The following is a 19,108-nucleotide window of genomic DNA, read 5'->3' as shown; positions in this document are numbered from 1 at the left end:
AAAAATACCCTTCCAAATAATCCTCTTATTTTTGAATTCTCATCTTTGATTTAAACTCCTTGACAGTGTATGCTTCTGGTCGTAGATAACAGAAAAGCCCATACTTCAGTTAGAAGGAGAAACCCCATGAATGCTTAATTAAAAAGGCATTATTGAAGTGTTTCCTAGCCTCACACTGTATTGAAATGTGAAGTGAAAATTCTGAGTTCACTGACAGCTATATTTCAGGGATTATTATCCCCTACGCTTGTTCTTGGACTACCTTGGTGATGCAGGTTATCACCTGCTAATTATCTCTTCCCTACAGATAGCTGATTTATGGAGCTGACAAGGCCCAGTTCCAACTCACTGAGCACACCTATTTTTCTATAAATTAAAAGTACAGAGCAGCAGGGTTTTACTACATTAGATCACTACGGAGACATCCATTGAGAGCAATGAACTGAAAGCCTAGAAACTGAATTTTAATGCTGGCATTGCTGTGTTGTGGTTCACCGGTGATGTGTCGTCGTCATGCTGTAGCACAGACCTGATCACTACCTCGCCGTGGTGTCAAAGCTGCTTGTAAAGCACCGGGAGGAAGAAAGGCATCACAGGTAAGTGCTTGATCTTATTATATGTGGTCACTGATAGCAATTTTGTAAGTGATCACTGGGGCAGCATAGATCAAACTTTTTATGTTATCTTTGAATCAAAATGGATGGCACAGTCACAATTCTCTGTTAGCCCGAATGCTTATGTGTACATGTGCATGCTCTAAACTGTCCAGCTGAGAACAGCACCACCCAAAGTCACTGTAAACACTAGCAAAGATGGGGACGCTTTCAGTCATGTGACAGTAATACTGTTTCTCACCCCTCTTAAGGAGCTTCCAGACCATGTGCAGCACTAGTGTTGTGGGGGAGTAGAAGCGGGTACGCTGCTTTCCAGGGGCAGGAGCGTGTGGCAGAGCTCGTGCTGGCGGTGGCAGAGCTGCCTGCGCTGCAGCCCGTGCTGGCCCGCAGCCGCAGAGTGACAGCGAGAGCAAGCGGGGAAATTCAGTGCAGCTCCCAATGAAGTTGTGCTGGAGAGGGAGCAGGGCTCGTTCAGGTCGCTCCAGCAGTCCAGCGTGCAGCACTGCTCCCCAGGCAGTTATGCTAGCATCACTGGTGGGCGCAAGATCAAACAAAATCAAAATGGGGCGGGTCTTCAAAGTGATTTTATTTTACTATTTTTATTTACTTTTACTGTATTTATAAGACTGAATTAACACAAATGACGATAGCTAGTATCTCTTTAGAACAATCACTGCTTTCAAATCCTGTTAGGTCTCTGAGCATGAAGTATTTCGTGTCCTCTATAGGTGGTGCTAGAGATCCAGTTAAACTTAAGCGTAGTCCTTTCTGCTTGGTAATGCATGCTTCCTGTTAAACAGATTTCACAGTTTCCTGCTTTTGACACTTTCCCAGGTACAAATGGTAAAAATATTTCAAAAGCCACTTTTATAAGAAGTTACAAAAGGCCTAGCTGTAAACACTCCGTTAAGATCCCATGAAACAGAGTTATAGCCAGAAATTAATCTCACAATTTAATGTAAGTATTGATAATTTTAAAATTCCTAGTATTTAATTTTAAGCTGTGCATAGTGTGCAACTGCAGGTTTTAGTGGACTACAAGAATGGTACAAAATGAGAGATTTTTTCATAAAGCTAATGGTTTGAATTGCATTTATCTGTGTTTGCCCTTGGCCAATAGACCTTCACCCAGGGGATGCACCAGTAAGTCCGGGAATCTCACGTTCAATCTAATGTCACACTTAACGTCACACAGCTCTGTTATCTGCATTTCAGTTTTACAAAAAAAGTTGTTTACCTTCTAAAATAGGAAACCAGTAGATTTGTCATATTGTAGAGACTAACCTTCGTTCTGGTCCCCTGTGTAGCTCTAAGATAAACAGGAAAGATAACAAAATGGTGTGAATGAATAGACAAAGCTTAGTGCTGCTTCTTCAACATTGTTTAGCTGATTGCATTATGTTTAAGTAAACAATGTGCAGAGACTTCTTTCCTCCACCCTAAAAAAAAAAAATAGCTGATAACCAAGCCTGAAGTGGGAGCGAATTTTTTTTTTGTTTTTCTATTCCAATATTCTTCCTTTATTTTTATGTTCAAAAGCAGTGGTCTTAGTGTTTTGGAGCTGGCAGAAGCAGATTGTTTTAATCTTTGATATTCATTTAATACATTCTTCATGTTATCAACAGAACTGTCCCTTGAGAGGGCATGGTAATTCGTAACAGCATCTCTTGTAAAGCTCGCTTGCTTCCAAGCCTGTGGTAAATAATTCGTGTAGCCTCCTCAAGTTCTACCATGGCCACGGAGATCTGCAGCAATTTGTCTCCTTCCTGAAAAATATAATATTTGGATGGATTTTGTTCTTCTTGCCCCAGGATCTCAAAGCCCTTTGTGGTGAGTGTTGAGATCTACTTCACACATGTGACACAGGGCAGCCAAACCCGCTGTCCCGGCTGCTAATCAGGAGCACTTCTCACTTCCCACTTCGTACAAAATGGATGATGTTTATATTGCATTGCATTAGATTGGCTCTAAGAGGAACATGCAGAATTAAATACTCCTAAGTTAGGTTCCTTCCACACTTAATTTTCATTGCAGATTTTTGTGCTCTACACAGTTTGGTGCCTTTCTAGAATTTGCTCGTGGTGTCCAAAATGTGAGTGTTACCATCCTCCCTTCTCTGTGAATATGAATCTCTATGACTACTTAAAGAAATCAGGTTAACAAGAGCAAGAATGTTAGCAGGAACATAAAAAAAGCAGTGATGCACAGTGTATGAATTTTCAAGTAAAGCAACATCCCCCCCTTTCACCCTTCCCACCCTTTTTTGATATTTTTGTTGTTACTACATGACACTGCTTTTTAAAAACAGACCCAAGTACTGCATGGGCAAAGGCTTATTCTCTACAAGGCCTACTGGAATGTGTTTTTTCCCTTTGCTTTTGTGAGGTAGAAGTATGCAGCAGCAGAAGTTCAAAGTCCACAGAAAAATTTGTCTTCAACACCTTTCATTCTGTTTCAGGGTGGCAATTACCCGGGTGAGCTCATGCACGATGTTCGCAGAAGGTGCCGTGCTGAGCTGGAGTAATAAACCGGCAGCCTTCTGAGCTAGGTCCTCTCTCAGCCTTACCGGTATCTTTAACATGATTTAACAGTTAACTTTAACTGTGATTTGCATCAAAATGGCCGATTCCTGCTCAAAACCAGCATCAATTTGTCTGGTACACAAGGGGGTTGCTGGATATGCAGATGTGCCAGAAAGCACTCCTGCATGATTGCATGGGATCAAGTCCCCATGTGAGATGAGGCCTAAAAACTAGCAGAATTTGGCTCAAAGCTAGCTCCTTTGGGATTTGGGGGAAATCCAAACTTGTATTGAACCCACATGATTTTTTCACGTTAAAAAATTATAATATTTTCCAATCATTTTGGCAGCGCTATTTATGCTATTATGATCTGACTGTACTGGAAAGGACCTTCAGTTGAGTTTAAAATTATTCTTTAAGCATATTAGAAGTGTGAGAAGTTGTTTTTCTCTAGGTTGCAAACAACTGAGGAAAGGCTTCTTTATTACTTGCATTTATTTTATTCTATATTTCTGATTTTTCATTTATTTATCTGTGTTTTCAGCCAAAATATAGTCTGTCATCCTTTTTGAAATGTGATGCTCTGGTGTCTGTAAAAATACTTGCTATGTGCTCAGTGGAAAGGCTTCTATCCTATAATTTCAGGCATATTGACTAGATACTCTAATGGCCTTTTGCATTTCTAGTTGGAGAATCTTTAAACCTTTTTATTTAAATTTTAAGAAGAGAAACCAATATTGTTAGGAGAAACTAATGTTCCCTGTCACTTATCCAGATGACCTTTCAAAAGGTGATAAAGGTTTCTATAGTGACCCGAGGAAATAATGTCTCAGATATCATTGTGAACTAAAAGTCTATAGTAGGAAAAGCTTTCTTTTCTCTCTCAGGTATCCAGTTCTGCCTTTGCCTTTATTCTAATTGCAAGACATGGAGAAGGACTCATAAAACATACAGTATTTGGTTACATGGCTATCTTTCATCTTTTAGAAACTTACCCAGGCACAATGTTGTAGGGAAGGGAAAAAAGTACATGAGAAAGGAAAGACTTTTTTTTTTCTTATGCTATGCAGTATTGGAGTAACAAATAGTATGTATGTTCAGGGCCACATTGTCTGCTGAGGCAATGCCGTTTAACTCTGTGACCTGTGATACCAGATAATTTATTCCGTGAGTTTCAGGGTTTTTTTCTGTGCCTGTAGGACACAGGGATTATGTACTATGCAGATTCTGCTTTGGCATAGGTGTTGTGGGAAATGCTCTCAGTTCCTGCTCTCAGACCTCATGTAGACTTGCTTTTAATGTCTGAATGTGGAAACTCTCTTGGTTAGCGATGAAAGTAGGTAAATTTTATAGGTTAAAAGTATGTTATTTGAGAAAAGTGTGGTTTTGTCCTTTTAAGGTTACAAGGATATATTTATGCCTTCTAGATGAAACAATGTGTGGTGTTATAAACATCTTCCAGCTTACCAAGACTTGATGTGGCAGACACCTAAAATGAAGGTCAGAAAAACCTCTAAGTTTTTCAGCTTACTTCCCATTGATGTCCTTCAAAATGACGGAGAGCTGTTAAAATCTTTGTGCTGTTTGTATAGGCAGCATTTGGGGGAGGGAAAAAAAAAAGCCTAGCCCTACCTAACAGACCTATTCTGCCCAACTCTGTTGCTCAGAGCTGCTCATGTAATTTTCTAACTCATTTTTCGATCACAGATGGAAGCTCATCAAAACTGAGACTCCCTGATGGACATGAGACAGAGCAAGGCCGATGATGCAGGTCTTCTGTGTCCCAGGTGAGTGTCCCAGCCACTAGCTGGTCAATGGTTGTATTTTAAATGTGTTTTTCTGAAGGCAGATAGTGTCCCCCCTCTTCTTAACACAACATCATACTGCTGAACTGTGTCTCCACTTACTGTTAATGGCCACATTTATAATTATAGCAATAATGTGTATTTTCACAAGATTAATGCTGCTGAATTACCTACTGGCAGAAGGTGACGTGCACCTCAGAAGTGCACTGTGCGGATGAGAATAACTTGGATACCTCAGTGATGAGCGAGACACAAATACCTAGATAGATACTGTAGATAGTCGCATCTCATGATGGCCTAAAGGAAACTTTGAAAGAGCAGGAATGTGTAACGCTAAGCTGCATAATGCATAACAGGCATAATTAATAGATTAAAGTTCTCTGTGAAACATGCCTTTTAATGTTAATAAAGGAAAGAGACTATAAATGGTGACATAGATTGTTGTCTTCCTAAAACTAAGATGCCTTGTTAAAGTTGTAAAGCAAAATAGGTATTAAAAATGTACCTTGTTTTAAAATTTATTACATGCCTGATTTAAGGCTTATCATCATATGTAGGAACACTTTCCCTCACCTCTAGGGGCCTTGGATCATTGTATTTATATAAGTATATATAGTTGCTAGGGTATTATGAAAAAGTTGCCAATCCTTGCTTCTTACTCCCTCTTTAAAACTTCAGAATTTATCACGTGAATCAATTTGCCTAAACAATATTAACTTTTGCTTTTGTTGTAAAATCATGTGGATCAGCCATTGATATTACTCTAATTGGATAGGGATGCTCATGATCTATTTTTTTTTTTTTTTTTAAAAAGGCCTGCCAGCAAAATTGCTTTTTGGTGATGACTCTGCTTGAAAAGTGCTCTGCAGGGGCCCATTCCCAATTGATTATCTTTCACAGCTAATAGCTTCAAAGGCTATTTGGTGGACAGTCCAGTTTTACATTTAAATGTAAATCTTGATAGCCTTGACAGACTGATGATCAGAAAAAAGGGAGGAAAAACCAGTAAAATAAATGTACAGCTGGTATAACTTTCACCAGCTCCTCCAGGGGCAATTGTAGTAAAATTAAAATGGTTACAGTTTGACAAAGCTCTTTATAGTCGATGCTGAGTGAAAACTTGCCTCAAAAGATTTAGAATTAATAAGCTGCTAAATAGCGTGTCAGCCTTAAAAGTTCAGTACAGTGTCAATGGCTCCCATTTGTGCTTCATTTGGATTCAGGAGAAAAGTTCAAAGCACTGAGCCACTAGGATAAGGCCAGTCTTTTGATGAAGCTGCAGCAGAGAAGTTCTCTGGCAAACCAAGTTCACATTTGCAGCTAAAACATCATAGCAGACCAGGTCGCATCACTGTGAATAGCTCTGTGTCTGCACACGTTTTCCTGTAAACTGGAAGAGGCACCGCTGCTCCCACTGGAACCAGGAGTTTTTCTGCGTTTCAGTCACAGTAACAGTTGAGTTGTCGCATCCATGTTGCACATGATTTTTTTCCTTGCCCTATTTACCAGCATGGCCACTGCTGTGGCAAGGTCACAGTGACCTGCCTGTTTGCCTGTACAGGTGCAGCTACATTCGGCTCACTTGCGTTTGTGCATAAGAGCTGCCAGCCCACGGGACAGCTTGCTCGTGCCCTGTGCTTCTTGCTGGGGCTGGGCTGCTTCTGCAGCTCTTTGCTAGAACAGGTAAAGTTGAAGTCCAGATTTTGACAGATAACTCTTTTTCCTTAAGAGACTCACCAAAGCGTCATGTAAGTGGCATGGCCACAAAGCTAATAAAGATAGCAGAAGATGGATTTGCTGGCAGCACGTTAACTACCCGTCCATGTTACAAGCTGGCTGGGATTTTGGCATGGACTGTGTAAGCTTCAGCTTCATCTTAGAAACAGATGAGGCAACAAAAGAACCTTGAGAATTGCATAGTTGATGGCTCCTTCCACAATGATATGCTTGTCAAAAGACTGGCAGCCTGGATGACCTTGCAGAGGTTGTCTGCATGCTTTGTAGTTGCCATTTTGCCAAACGACATTTTGCCTCTTTTCGTCTTCTCCTGAGGTTATCTAACCCTACGTGTTCCCCATCGGATCACAGTTGGCTTCTTTGCTGGTGTTGTCACCCGAGCTGCTTGGGACTCTTCCCAATCACTGGCCATAACGTATTCCCATGCCAAATGTACAACATTGAGGAGAGAACGAGAGATGCACCCATAAAGGACAGAGCAAGCCATTAATGCAGTTCATCACTGCAAGTGTCCCATTGGTAGAAACCTGGGGGAAGGGCTTTTTGCAGCATAAAACTACTGAAATAAATTGCAGTCCAGAAGTAACTCAAGGTTGTTACCTTATTACCTACTTTTTAAATTTCTGATGTGCTCCAAGACTCCTTACGTGATAATATTTAAGGGAGTTTCTTAGTTGTTTGATCGTGTGAGTCAGAGATGGATCCTTCACCACTGGAACCGCTTGCAAGCTTACAAATGCCATAGCTGCTGTGGCCTCATTAGACATCCCCACCATCTGCTCCTAATGCTTGCACAAAATGCTCTGAAACTGTGGTCAGTGAGTAGTGCTACCTCTTTGTCTCACTCTGACTCTGAAATAGAAGAGTAGAGGAGCTGTAGTCTAAAGCTGTAATCCCCGACTGAGCCTCTGACCACTGCTGTCTCCATGAGCGCTGCCAGTCCCTACGTTAAGATCCCAAAGCACATGGGCAAAAATGTGGAAAAGGGGTTTCTCATTTCCAAAACATCTCAAGAATTGTTAGTATTGCCTTTTTTTTTAATCTTTATTACCATGGAAACTGAACTGCAGACACTATGTGCTTGTTTTCTCTTACATTGTCTTCCAGTGTCAAAAGACTAAAGAATACCAATTGACCGTGGTCCATCATTTGCCAGACTTTCAAGGGAAGAAAAAAGGGAAATGCTTGACACAGCACTGAGGAACAAGACATCACAGAAGGAAAAACTGTCTTTCTCTCAGATAATAAGGATAACTGGTGATAAAAAGCTAGTAGAAAAGATGTCTGCCCTGAGCAGGGGCCACAGCAAGCCACTGGCATGCTTTGCAAAGGCTGTCCCTTGTCCTCCATTTCCTCTTTTTTCATACCAATTTCTGATATCATCCACTTGAGGTCTATGGACTCTAGAGAGTTTGTCCTACTGCAACCAAAGTAACCCCAAGCACAGCTCATCCATACGTAGCAGTGAAACCAACATCCTGGCAGGAACAGAATTCTATTGATGTCTCCAGCCCTTTTACAAAGATGGTTAGCCATGCTTGGTGCCAGCAATGAAGGAATGAGAAGCACTTTTCAGTCTTCTGGCATTTTTAATAATACTAATAAAAAGTAATATGCCTTATCCTCAGAATAGGCCTTCCTGTTTTGCCTAAAATGGTACATTAGGTGGTTGAAAAGGCCCAAAAGGAAATGGCTTATGTCGTGAGGGAAAATAAGCTGTGGGGTTTTTTTCTGAGTCTGACCCCTCCAGATATTGTAGAAATACATGTGTCTTAGCATGTCCCGTGCCATGGGAACAGTCACCTGGCAGCAGCGCTCAAGAGCAGAGTGCCCTGCCCACAGGGCTGGGTGCACTTGGTGGAAATGCCTCCGTGAAGGAGCCAGGGCTCGGGGGAGAGAAGCCAGCTGGCTGTTTGCACAGTTACCGAGTACTGGCTAGTGCAGAGCAGTCACAGGGGAGTATTTAAATCTGAATTAATCTTCTTTTCTTCCCCATGTAGATAAGTCTTTAATAATAAATCTAACTATCAATCCAATTTATATGAAAAGACATGATCTATAAAATCCATGTGCAGAAAGACAAAGCTCGCTCTATATTCAGTTCTAAATATAAAACTTCATAGGAATCTCTCCATTGACTTCAGAGGCCTTTACGTTAGACCCCCCCAGTTAAAATATGATTGATGATATGATTGGTACAAAAACTAGCAGTAACTTTATACAAAAGAAACAAAAAGGAAGTTTGTTTTACTTGTCCTTTTACACGTTTGACATGCCAGTCTCCTATGCTGGGATAGGTTCTCAAGTATTTGTTTCACAGTTCATTGACACATGCATGCATAATTGGTCTATTTGCATGTGTAAATTTCTATTATTTGCTGTGCAGGTAGTTCCATTCCTACACATTTCATTGTATGGATTCAATTTTTGCATTTGTTAAGCAGAAATATTTTGCATTTGGGAAGAAAACTGTACCCCACACGCAATTCTTCTGTTTACTGTGATAACTAACAGCAAGCATTAAAAACCTAACAAAGACAAGCAAACGTGCTCGCCATTAAAGTAGTACAAATTCATACAGCCAATAGAAAATCAAGTTCATCCAAAGGTTCTCCATTCTGGACCTATTCATGTCATAAAGATGTTAATTTCTTTAAATAATAGAAGACTATCTTATTTAAGTTTAAATAGAAACACAAATACTCTACCATAAACTTAAGATTTTTCTTCTCTTTCATTCTACACTGTCTTTTATTAGGGGAAAACAATTCCAAAGCATCTTTGGAGGGGGCTTCGTGAAAACTTAATCCCTATTCCTTTTAATTTTAAAGGTGTTCTGTTTAAACAGTGCACTTATCTTTCTTTAGTCATGTTTGGTAAAAATCTGGGTGTTTAGTAATGGAAAATTTTGTGTGACCCCTGTCCTGCTTGTTCATTGAGCTAGCTTGTCTAAAGAAAGAAGGTATCACTATGGTAATTGAGAATAGTTTGGCAATAAGGGGATAGTTAGCATGGCTGATGAGTTATGCCATCAATACCAAACTGATTTCTAAGATAAATGCAACCCTGAGGCATAACAAAGCACAAGTTATGGCCAACTGTCTGTGTATGTGATCATCTTTGAGTGATAATACAGCTTAGAGTTGCTTTTATCACTAGCCTTGTAAAGCATTCATTCTGTTTTTTCTGGAAAGAAAAAGATTAAATTAAAAAGACAGTGCAGTGTTATCAGCTAAATTCTTTAGTTAGCTCCTGCATTAACCTAATCATTGAACAAGTTACTCAGCTGACATTAAATGAGTCTAAGAAAAATTGAAGTATAAATGATTCATTAGGAAAGCAAATAATTTGGGTTACAGTTACAGAAATAGAATTTGAAGCTCCTCAGTGAACACATCATCCTCTATGTACAAACAGTTGATAATGTTATCAATGCAAAGCTGCCTCTGTGCTGCATTTAAAAGCAAGTTGCCTTTATTCCAGCTGCCACTCCATTGAAATCTGCTATAAATACCTACTTTATAACACTGACCCAATATATAAATTGCTTAGTTCAAAAGAAAAGCTTTTTTGGGGGAAGGAGGGGAATGGAGTAAGCGCAGTGTGTTGTAAAAGCTAAGTGGTTTTATTGGCACTTAAAAATACCCTTTTATGCTGAACTCTATCAGCTCTGATTATATATAACAACAGTAGTTATGTATTAAAAATGTGTGTCAATAGTTATACTAACACTGTGATTTGTCGTTTGTGTGCCGGAGGTCCTAACAGGCTTGACTGACAAAATCTAGCCACAAACTTCATGTTAAAGGGATCAAATGCTGAGATATGTTGTTTATTTGGTAAATTGATAAGAGGTGCCATCTCAGTTATTTAAATAAAAAAACTTCATGTATACCAACCACAAAAGTGCTAATGCATTCTGCATTTACACATCTCTTACAGATGCCCATCTCTATGAAAGTGCAGAAATCTCAACTGTCATATCAAGTCACCAGCCCATCTAGTGCAGATGGTTTATCAATGAAATAATGAATAAAACCTCCATTAAAGATTAAGTAACAAATTTACTCATATGTACACAGGATGTCTGCCATCCTCCTGTGCTCTGTGATTTAGTGTGTGCTGCAGTGGCTGTGTGGCTAGATGTTGGTGATGGTAGGACCTATGAACTTTTGCTCCTAAAACAACATCCATACGGCATGAGGTAAAGGCATGTCTCGCTAAAGGGTATTAAGCCGTATAAAGCCACAGATCAGCTACTCAAAACTAGCATACTTAATGTGACAGATGAGAAGGTACAGTCTTATCTGCACTCTAGCCAGTATGTAGCCATTCAGGCAGCTTGTCTCTCCTAAACTTCTTAAATAAGCAGCATATAAAGCAAACAGTAACACAATTACTTGCAAAGGTCAGTAAAGCTTTTAAATGTATGGTTTTAAAACAGTGCTGTATATAAAATAGTGAATAAAGTGTCATTACACTTGACACAAGTGAAGCTGCCCTCAGCAGGTGTTAAGTCTGTTTTGGTCAGCGAGAGGAACCACTTTTTCTAAACTGGCTTGCTCTGTTTCCATGTGCATTCACTGGCTATGAAATGAACTATCCCTCAGGACATTTCACTCCTGGAATTCTCCACCTCGGCTATACTGTATAGAAATTTGGGTAAAATGGAGGAAGCAATTTAATACTAAAATTCCCAAGAGTTTGGTTGTTTTGGTGAGGTGTAGCTATGTTACACATTGTACATAAAAATGAGTTCTGAAAACCCTCTCTTGGCAATCATAGCTCTTCTAGTAGGAGTTAGATCAATGACTTTATATAGAGAATTGTTAAGACCTCACTGAGTAGTGAGGTCTTTGTTTTGGTTTCAAGCTGTTTTCTTCTCAGCTGAAGACCAAGCAGTTAAATCCCTGCATGATCAGCCAGCTGTTTTTTCACCATTAGTGAGGGTGCTTTGAACAATGTGCCACAGCTGGAGAACATGCACCTTCTTGCCCACATATAGACCAACTGCCATCACCTTTGAAACCGTTTCTTTTGAGCTGCATCTTCACGTCCCAGCTCCTCTTAATGGCACAAAGGCTCTGACCTGCATTCACTGAGCGAACGGCCGTGGGCGCTGGAGAAGTCACCCTCTTTACAGCTCTCCTTGTCTTCTGCGGCAGAGCTGCCATGCCGGAAGCTAGCCTTAGTTGAACGGAGCATTTGGCAGCGCTGCTGTTGCTCTGTTCACTTTTAAGAATAAAAATCCATTGTCGTAGATGCCTTAAACTACTGTGCAGTACTGCAAACAAGGATGGCTGGGGCAGGGGGTGAGTTTTCTGCTCTGGAAACAGTGACCTCCAACAGAGAGCAGGAGGGCAGCTGGGAGCAGCAAGGTTGTAACGTGCTTTGGTAAGCCGCTCCGGGCTTGTTGTCAGAGCCCTGTGCCAGAATGACTCCAGGAAGGAATGTCCTGTCAAATATTAGTGGTGGCTGATATCAATGAGACCCCATAAGGATGGGAAATTTGCAGAATTATAGCTTTAGGGTGACAAACATGGCCTTGTTGCTCTATTTGTAAGGCACCTACCATAGTTTTAGTGGCTTATGAATAAAAGGTAAAAGAAATAATCATTTCAAAACATCTTTGTTTTAAAACTCCGTTTATAACTTTGCAGTCTAACCTGAGGAGGATAGTGACAAAGGCTGACCATCACCTAATGAGGCTAATCACACCCTGCTCTCTCCATATCAGCGGAGGGAAACAGTTTTCTCCTGGGGTGACTCAGAACAGCGTTAACTTTGATGTACCCTTTGGAAGAGCTTTGCTTTTTGTTTTGCTACATGGTGGAACTAAGCTCATGAGGCTGAAATTAGCCTTTGAGAGTATTTCCTGTAAAGGCAAGTGATGCCTGAGACTCCCTTCTTTCCTCCATGCTCGTTCAGTTTAGAAGCACTTGTTTTCAGTTTTATAAGGAGAAAGTTCACTAAATGAAACTTAGATTTTTTCTTTTATTTTGAAAGAAGCTGAAGCTTCTTTGTAAAATGTATGTTTCAGTGATAATCTCTGGGTAACCAGCATGTTATCCAAGTGATGCCTAAATGCTTCTGGTTGCAGATGCTCTGTTCAGGAGCAGCAGTATCCTGGTTCTTCAGTTGTGTACAAAATGCATCAAATCAATTACAGAGCCAGTTCTGTTAGTAGCCTTAAGATGTCACTAACTGACTTGGCCTTGGCTTTTTCTGCTGTTTTGCAGCAGAGCTTAGGCTGGAGAAACGGAAATGGACTGTTATTTTTAACACATCTGCCACCTCCTACAGTGACTGACAGACAAGGTGCTGATGTCAATTGACTAGTGTTACAGGTATTAATTAAGTCAACTAAAAGTCCTTTTAGTTTCTATTTCCTTCTGCAGGGACGACTAGCCTACGTAAACGGGAGATGCAAGGAGAGGAGGCGAGCTCTGGAGTGATCAGCAGCTCAATACGCTCCAGGAGGAAGTCGGGCTTTGGGAGCCAGCAGAAACATCTGTGGATTTGCTCATGCCTTAATGAGCTGCTTGAAGAAATACTCGTGTGAGGGCCTCAGCTGACCGTTTGCTTTATCACAAGGGCTATGTTAAGCATCTCAGTGTTTGTCACTCACATTTTTGTTCTGTTTCTGTCTTTCGCCACTCCCTGGTCTCCCCACATGTTACGCTGAGTTGCTGAAGCTACCTCTGTGGTGCCATCCTGATCCTTGCTCGCTCCAAGCAACTCTGGTTATTTTTCCCCTCTGACTGAATTAAAGTCTGTTCAGAAAATGGCTCTTTTCACTGCCTGGTTGTGATGGTTTTTATTTTCTGTGGTGAGCTATTTGCATTGGAACGGTGCACAGATGAATGCAATTGGACACTGGCAGAAAAATATTTTATAGCAGGACCAGTTTATACCTGTTCCAAACTGGGCACTAGCAGCTGCTGGTATTGCAGGGTGCTCCAGGGGGGGTCGGAGGTGCAAGCAGAGACTCTGGGGAGTCGCACCCCGACCTCATACCTTCTCTCCACTGAGCTCCTAGAACTGACCACAAGACAAGCCAGGGGCAAGCGGGTGGTGAAATGGAGGAATGTAAGCGCCTGTCAGAAATGTTAAACTAATATGTTTCATTTTACATTTGCAAGGGGCTAAGACTGTACTAAGCCAGCTGACATGTGGTAACTAGGGCCAGGCCTTTGACCGCTGATCCCGTAACTCTCACTCGCTTCGCGTTTGGTCAGGGCCACCCTAAACTTTAATGAAGTCAGAGAAGCCACTGATGACTTTCAGTGATCTTTAAATTAGATCTCTAGCTCCATCGTACTGGCATCTGTATAGCTGGGATCAGCGCCAGATTTTTGTCTTTTCTGTTAAGCCAGTATATTTGGGCACTACAAAGGAATGGAAATAACGAGGAACTTCTGCTCTACTGAAAGAAGATGTGCAGCATGTCTGTGGAGCATCCTAGCAATAGATAAAGGTTAAACTGGGAAAAATATTCTGACTATGTTTCAACTCCTTTGTCTATATTTACAGTTGTTAAATAAATATAGTCATTGGTTTTATGGAAATGCAACTATTTTGTTCTTAATATTTTGTCAGATACTGCAATTTAAACTGCCTTTATGTAGCGATTATTATTGCCTGTTCAGCCAAGATAATATAGTACCAATAACTCCATATCTATATTTTATTCTTATAATTAAAATACGTATAGCTTCCTCAGATTAAGGCATAGTTTACTGAAGTACAAATCTGTGACAAAATCTGTCAAATCTGCAAATCTGGTACTTTTTTCCTACTCCTACTAATTGCTCTGTTCTGTCTCACAGAAACACTATCCCAATACTATTTTCATGTAATTTTGTAGACATCTAATTAACTGGGATCTGGTCTGCATGTCATTTCTTTACCAAAAGAATTATTTTAAATGGTTATACAAGTCACCTACTGCCTTCTATCAGAAACATCTGTTGTTCCTACATAGTATATCCGCAGTAGCAAGTAATATAACCGTGAGCTGTAAACTAGCAGTTAGGGCGATATGACAAGTCATATGTCGACAAGACCGTCGTCTTACATCTCCTTTTGCCTCTTCTCACTCAGTTAGGATTCATAGCACACTTATCTTTGCACAGATATGCCAGTGCATTAAAAAGCTGGTATCCCATTCCTTACAATTATATTTAATAGGGGAAAAGAAAAATTATGGCCAATGGGGGAGGGCTGGATACCTTTTTAATAGTACTCGTTAATTAGGAGAATCAGTGAGTATAATGAGAATTGTTGTTGTGACATGCAATGAAGTTTTAAAACACTAACATTAAATGTTTAGATCTTCAAGAGGACAATGTATTTGCATTTTATAAGGTTTATTGCTTAAAGAAAAAGTAGTAAGAAATGGTAAACATCAGGCAATGTGGAAAGGCACAGTAAGAGAGGGCGTACTGGCTGTGGTTGTAGTCCAGGTCTCTGATTCAAGGTTTACTACTCTACTATGCTTGCATGAACCTTTTTGTGACCTCAAGCAAGTTACTCCCATCTCACTGTTCTTCCATTTCCTCTTTCTGTAAAATGATATTAATAGCACTTCAGCTGCAGAGCAGGTTTATTGTACAAGGCTTAATGAATGTTTGTCTCCCTCTGATTGAGATTCTTTCCTGCTGGAGGCAAGAATTTTAAGCAGGTTGATTAAATATAACAGGTTTCTAACTCGGAAGCTATTATTAAAAGCAGAAGGAATTATTTCTTAGGGAATTTTTAATTTGATGTCCATTAGAATTGTCTAAAACTTGGCAGCTTTAGTTCTTCTGTTATTTAGCAGCTTTATTTTTTCTTTCCCAGGGAAACTGTACTGGGGAATGCTCTAACTTTTGAAATAATCCAAGACAAGGCATAGACTAACGCCCTTAAACTTTCACTGCCCTGAGGAGTAGCAAATCACAGCCGTTCTGAAGTCAGAAAAATTGTCACTATGCTAGCAATATAGCTGCAGTTTTTGGATTGCAGGAAAACCTGATTTCAAATATTTGGCCAGACCCAGCTGGGCCTAAAGCTGTGCTGTTGGCATAAAGCTGTGACCTGAAAGCTCAAACCCTCTGCGTGAGGTGCGAGGCCTCTTGCAGTGTGCAAGGAGGGAACTCAGCAGCCCCCGAGGGCTGTGTGTTGAGCATGCAGCACTAAATCAAGCCAATAGGAAACACTGGAGACAACTTTAGGACCTCCCGAATGCCTGGTGGAGGCCAGCGGTGTCATACCTGTGTTCACCTGTAAACACAAGCCCAGAAACCTCACACATTTTTTTTGCTCTTTGAAAGAGGGTTTGCGTTCTTCCTTTAAAAACTTGCTGCCAAAGGATGTGGTTGTGCTCTTCTTTTCCAGAATAGTTTATTGGTAAGAGTCATTAATGAGAAAATAGTTCATGTCTTCTGCTACCTTCTGTCCCAAAGGATTCAGAGGAAATTTCATCCTCCGTGAGCATTAGCTGGTAGACAGTGCCTCAGGAGCATGAGGGTAGCCTCTTTCCTTGTGACAAAAAGACAGATACTGACCTCTGGCCCTTGCTCTTAGGACACTTTCTGTGATTTATGTTAAACCATCTTTGGATAAAACACAGAAACAGTCCTAGAAGCAGGGCAGAGCGTAAGAGCGCGCGCTCCTCAGGTGGCGATCCTTGCTACTCGCTGCAGAGCCTTTTGCCTTCCCCGGGTCCAGCGAGTCTTGGGCTGCATCCCACCAAGTGGCAAGGCTTCAACAGGATACGGCCCTCTGTGTTTTGCAGTATTGTCGGGGTCTTTTGGCATGGCCTGCGTTGCAGCTCAACAGCTGATTTCTTTATCAGATCTGGAAATTTTCTCCTAAAAGAGAAGCTCAATTTCCCATGAAACTTTCATCCCCTGAAGACCCCTGCTGCAGAATGTCCCACTGAAGCTAACCGGTGAATTCCCAGGTATTATAAGTATTAATCATGCCAACTTTTTTTCTAATGCTATTCCATTTTCTTTCGCCAGCTCTTGCTGTCACTTAGTTAAGATAGCTTCTACCACCAAGAACATTGAGTGAGTGACTGGTCCTGCTGTTGAACCATTATTCTTGGAGAAATAAAATTATCAATCATTAAATAAAGTGAGAGCATTTTTAATCCTTGCAGAAATAAGTGGGTAATGTGGCTGACAAAAATATGAAGCAGACATAACATGAACTTAATTTGATGTACGTTAGTCTTGGGTGTACATTCTGTTGCTGCAGGTGAGTAGTGGTCCGAAAGCAAGAGTCATTCACTGGCCGATTCAGACACCCTCTGCTTACCCTGGCGCGCTCAGAAATCAGTTGTGTTAATATAAATAAAGGTACATGCATACCCCAGGAATTTGCTACTGGAGCTGAACACCCCAGCTCTAATGCTTCTCACAAAAGTTTGCCATAGTTCACACTTCATAGCTATTTTATACTTCAAAAGTATGCCTCCATAAAAATAAAGCAATCTTTATCACAGTAATAAAAGAATAACTGCAGGATCCTGTTGTGCTTCTGTGTCACGAAAGTAGAAAATTGTAAACACTCCTTAAACTTTTAGAAAAACTTCAAGTTTCCTGAAAGCTATGTATGGGCCTTTCTGGAATCAGTTCCCTTTGACCATGAGATGAAACAGTCCGAGTTTTCAAACATATCTATGTAACTGTTCTCACATTTGTATATAATGTTCTTAATGAATGACTGGCAGAAAATCTGAGAGTTTTTGTAGGGAAGTCGTACAGCCAGATCTCCTTCACTGCAGTTTGTATAAGCATTGAATAATAGCTGGCTGCATCTCTGGCTATAACAAATACACAGGCAAGGCGTTGGATTTAGTGGTCTTCACTGATTTCAGATATTTATTGCAACATTGAACTAAGTGTTTGACTAAGCAGTTCTTACAAGCAAGTCTATGAACTGAAGTTAGCAGTTATATGAATTTAATCTCTGTTCTTTGGATATGATGAAAAGCTTGGCAAGAATGTAGACAGTAGCCGAGGCAAGTGTTACAGAACACCATTGTGGTTAAGGGATTATATAGCTACTGCTGGTGGCCAGAGACAAAAGAGGTGATGTTTTAAGAGTTAGCCGAATAGAAACCACAGTGTTTCCATTATTATACAAACACAGCTTAAAGTCCTTGTCTTTCTTCCTGATGTGTTAAAAGCAATTAGACTGCTTAATAAAATCCAGGGACAAGGGGTTTTTTTGCTCAGAAAATGGAATGGATGGAGCCTCTTCAGAAAGCTGTGTGATGCAATTTTGCCACTATCTGCACCTTTACAGCTAAGAAAACTAATTCACATATGTTTCCCATGCTGCAAACTGAAATGAATGGATAACAGAGGCTTTATGAGCTGGGCAAAAGGAAGAAAACAGAGGCAAATGTATAGAGGAAGCTTTTGCTATGGGAGCAACAGCTATAATATGCAATACACACATGTCCAGCAAATCTTCCATTTTTTCCCACTTTGCTTTGATTCAGTGACCTCACATTTACTCCTAAACCTAATCTGGTTCTCTTGCTCATGATAGCAACTGCAGAATAAATAGATCAATGTTGGGAGTCAGTGTGATGACATGGGAGCGGTGCTTAACGTGGTGGGATTTATAGATGGTCAACACGCCAGCGAGGATGTCAGCAGCTCTTATCCCAGTGGGCCACGAACACAAGGAACTGTGATGCAGCTATGAACCTACAATAAAGTAAAAAAGATCATTTTCTGCTCTCTCTTCTCAGATATCCTGAGACACAAGGTAGAAATTGCTGAAATCATAATTTATTGTCAAACTTAAAAAGTGAGGAGGCTTGTGTAACAATGCTTGCACACATCTGGCAGGAGGTTGTTTCAGAGCTGTGTGAAATGATTGCCATAAAAGCTAACCAGTGCCAGTTTTGTCTTGGCTTGGAGTCGAAGTAACAAATTAGATTCAGTTCAGGGAGAAGATTTTAAAGGTTTTAAATAAATTTATCATTTGCTTATGTTTCTGTATTAGGAGTAATTTTTTTTTTCTCTTTGGCAAAACAGCATATAGTTAAACACTTGAGCATCAGCTTAATTCTTCTGACTTTTGAGAGTCATTAATTGGTGAAATTCTCAAGTTATTCCGATCCTGCACATGTGGAAGTAACTACAACATGAGCATGAAATCTCCCAATTGAAATTGGAAGTTTCATGGAGCTTTTGCTGTAAAAGAAAAATAACAACTATCATTTCTTGAACCTTGTTCAGAATCTCATATTAAATTTTGGATGTAATAAAAAATCATACAGGCCTCACCAGTCATTCAATTCCCTTAAAATAAATTGAGAAACTTGCTCTGGTAGCTGAATTCAGAGTTTATGTCTTTTTTTATCTCTATTACATCTTGGCATGCTTAGGCAATGAAACAAAAAATCTTCTTCATGTAAAAGTGT

General features: G+C 40.3%; 1 non-coding gene across 2 annotated transcripts; it reads left to right on the top strand.

The window, feature by feature from the left end:
• Window positions 1–602: 602 nt before the first annotated feature.
• LOC112982881 (uncharacterized) lies at window positions 603–13,465 on the top strand. Of its 2 annotated transcripts, XR_010391918.1 has the most exons (6): window positions 603–1,572; window positions 2,240–2,444; window positions 3,073–3,182; window positions 4,564–4,636; window positions 4,844–4,923; window positions 7,786–13,465. It is a non-coding gene; the product is annotated as an uncharacterized LOC112982881 (transcript). The 2 variants fall into 2 exon arrangements; XR_010391919.1 differs by lacking the exons at window positions 603–1,572; window positions 2,240–2,444 and adding an exon at window positions 2,452–2,706.
• Window positions 13,466–19,108: the final 5,643 nt, after the last annotated feature.

This window comes from Dromaius novaehollandiae, chromosome 16 (assembly GCF_036370855.1).
Source record: "Dromaius novaehollandiae isolate bDroNov1 chromosome 16, bDroNov1.hap1, whole genome shotgun sequence".
Taxonomy (NCBI): domain Eukaryota; kingdom Metazoa; phylum Chordata; class Aves; order Casuariiformes; family Dromaiidae; genus Dromaius; species Dromaius novaehollandiae.
Note: the sequence above shows the minus strand (reverse complement) of the source record. Positions and strands in the feature narration are given on the sequence as shown.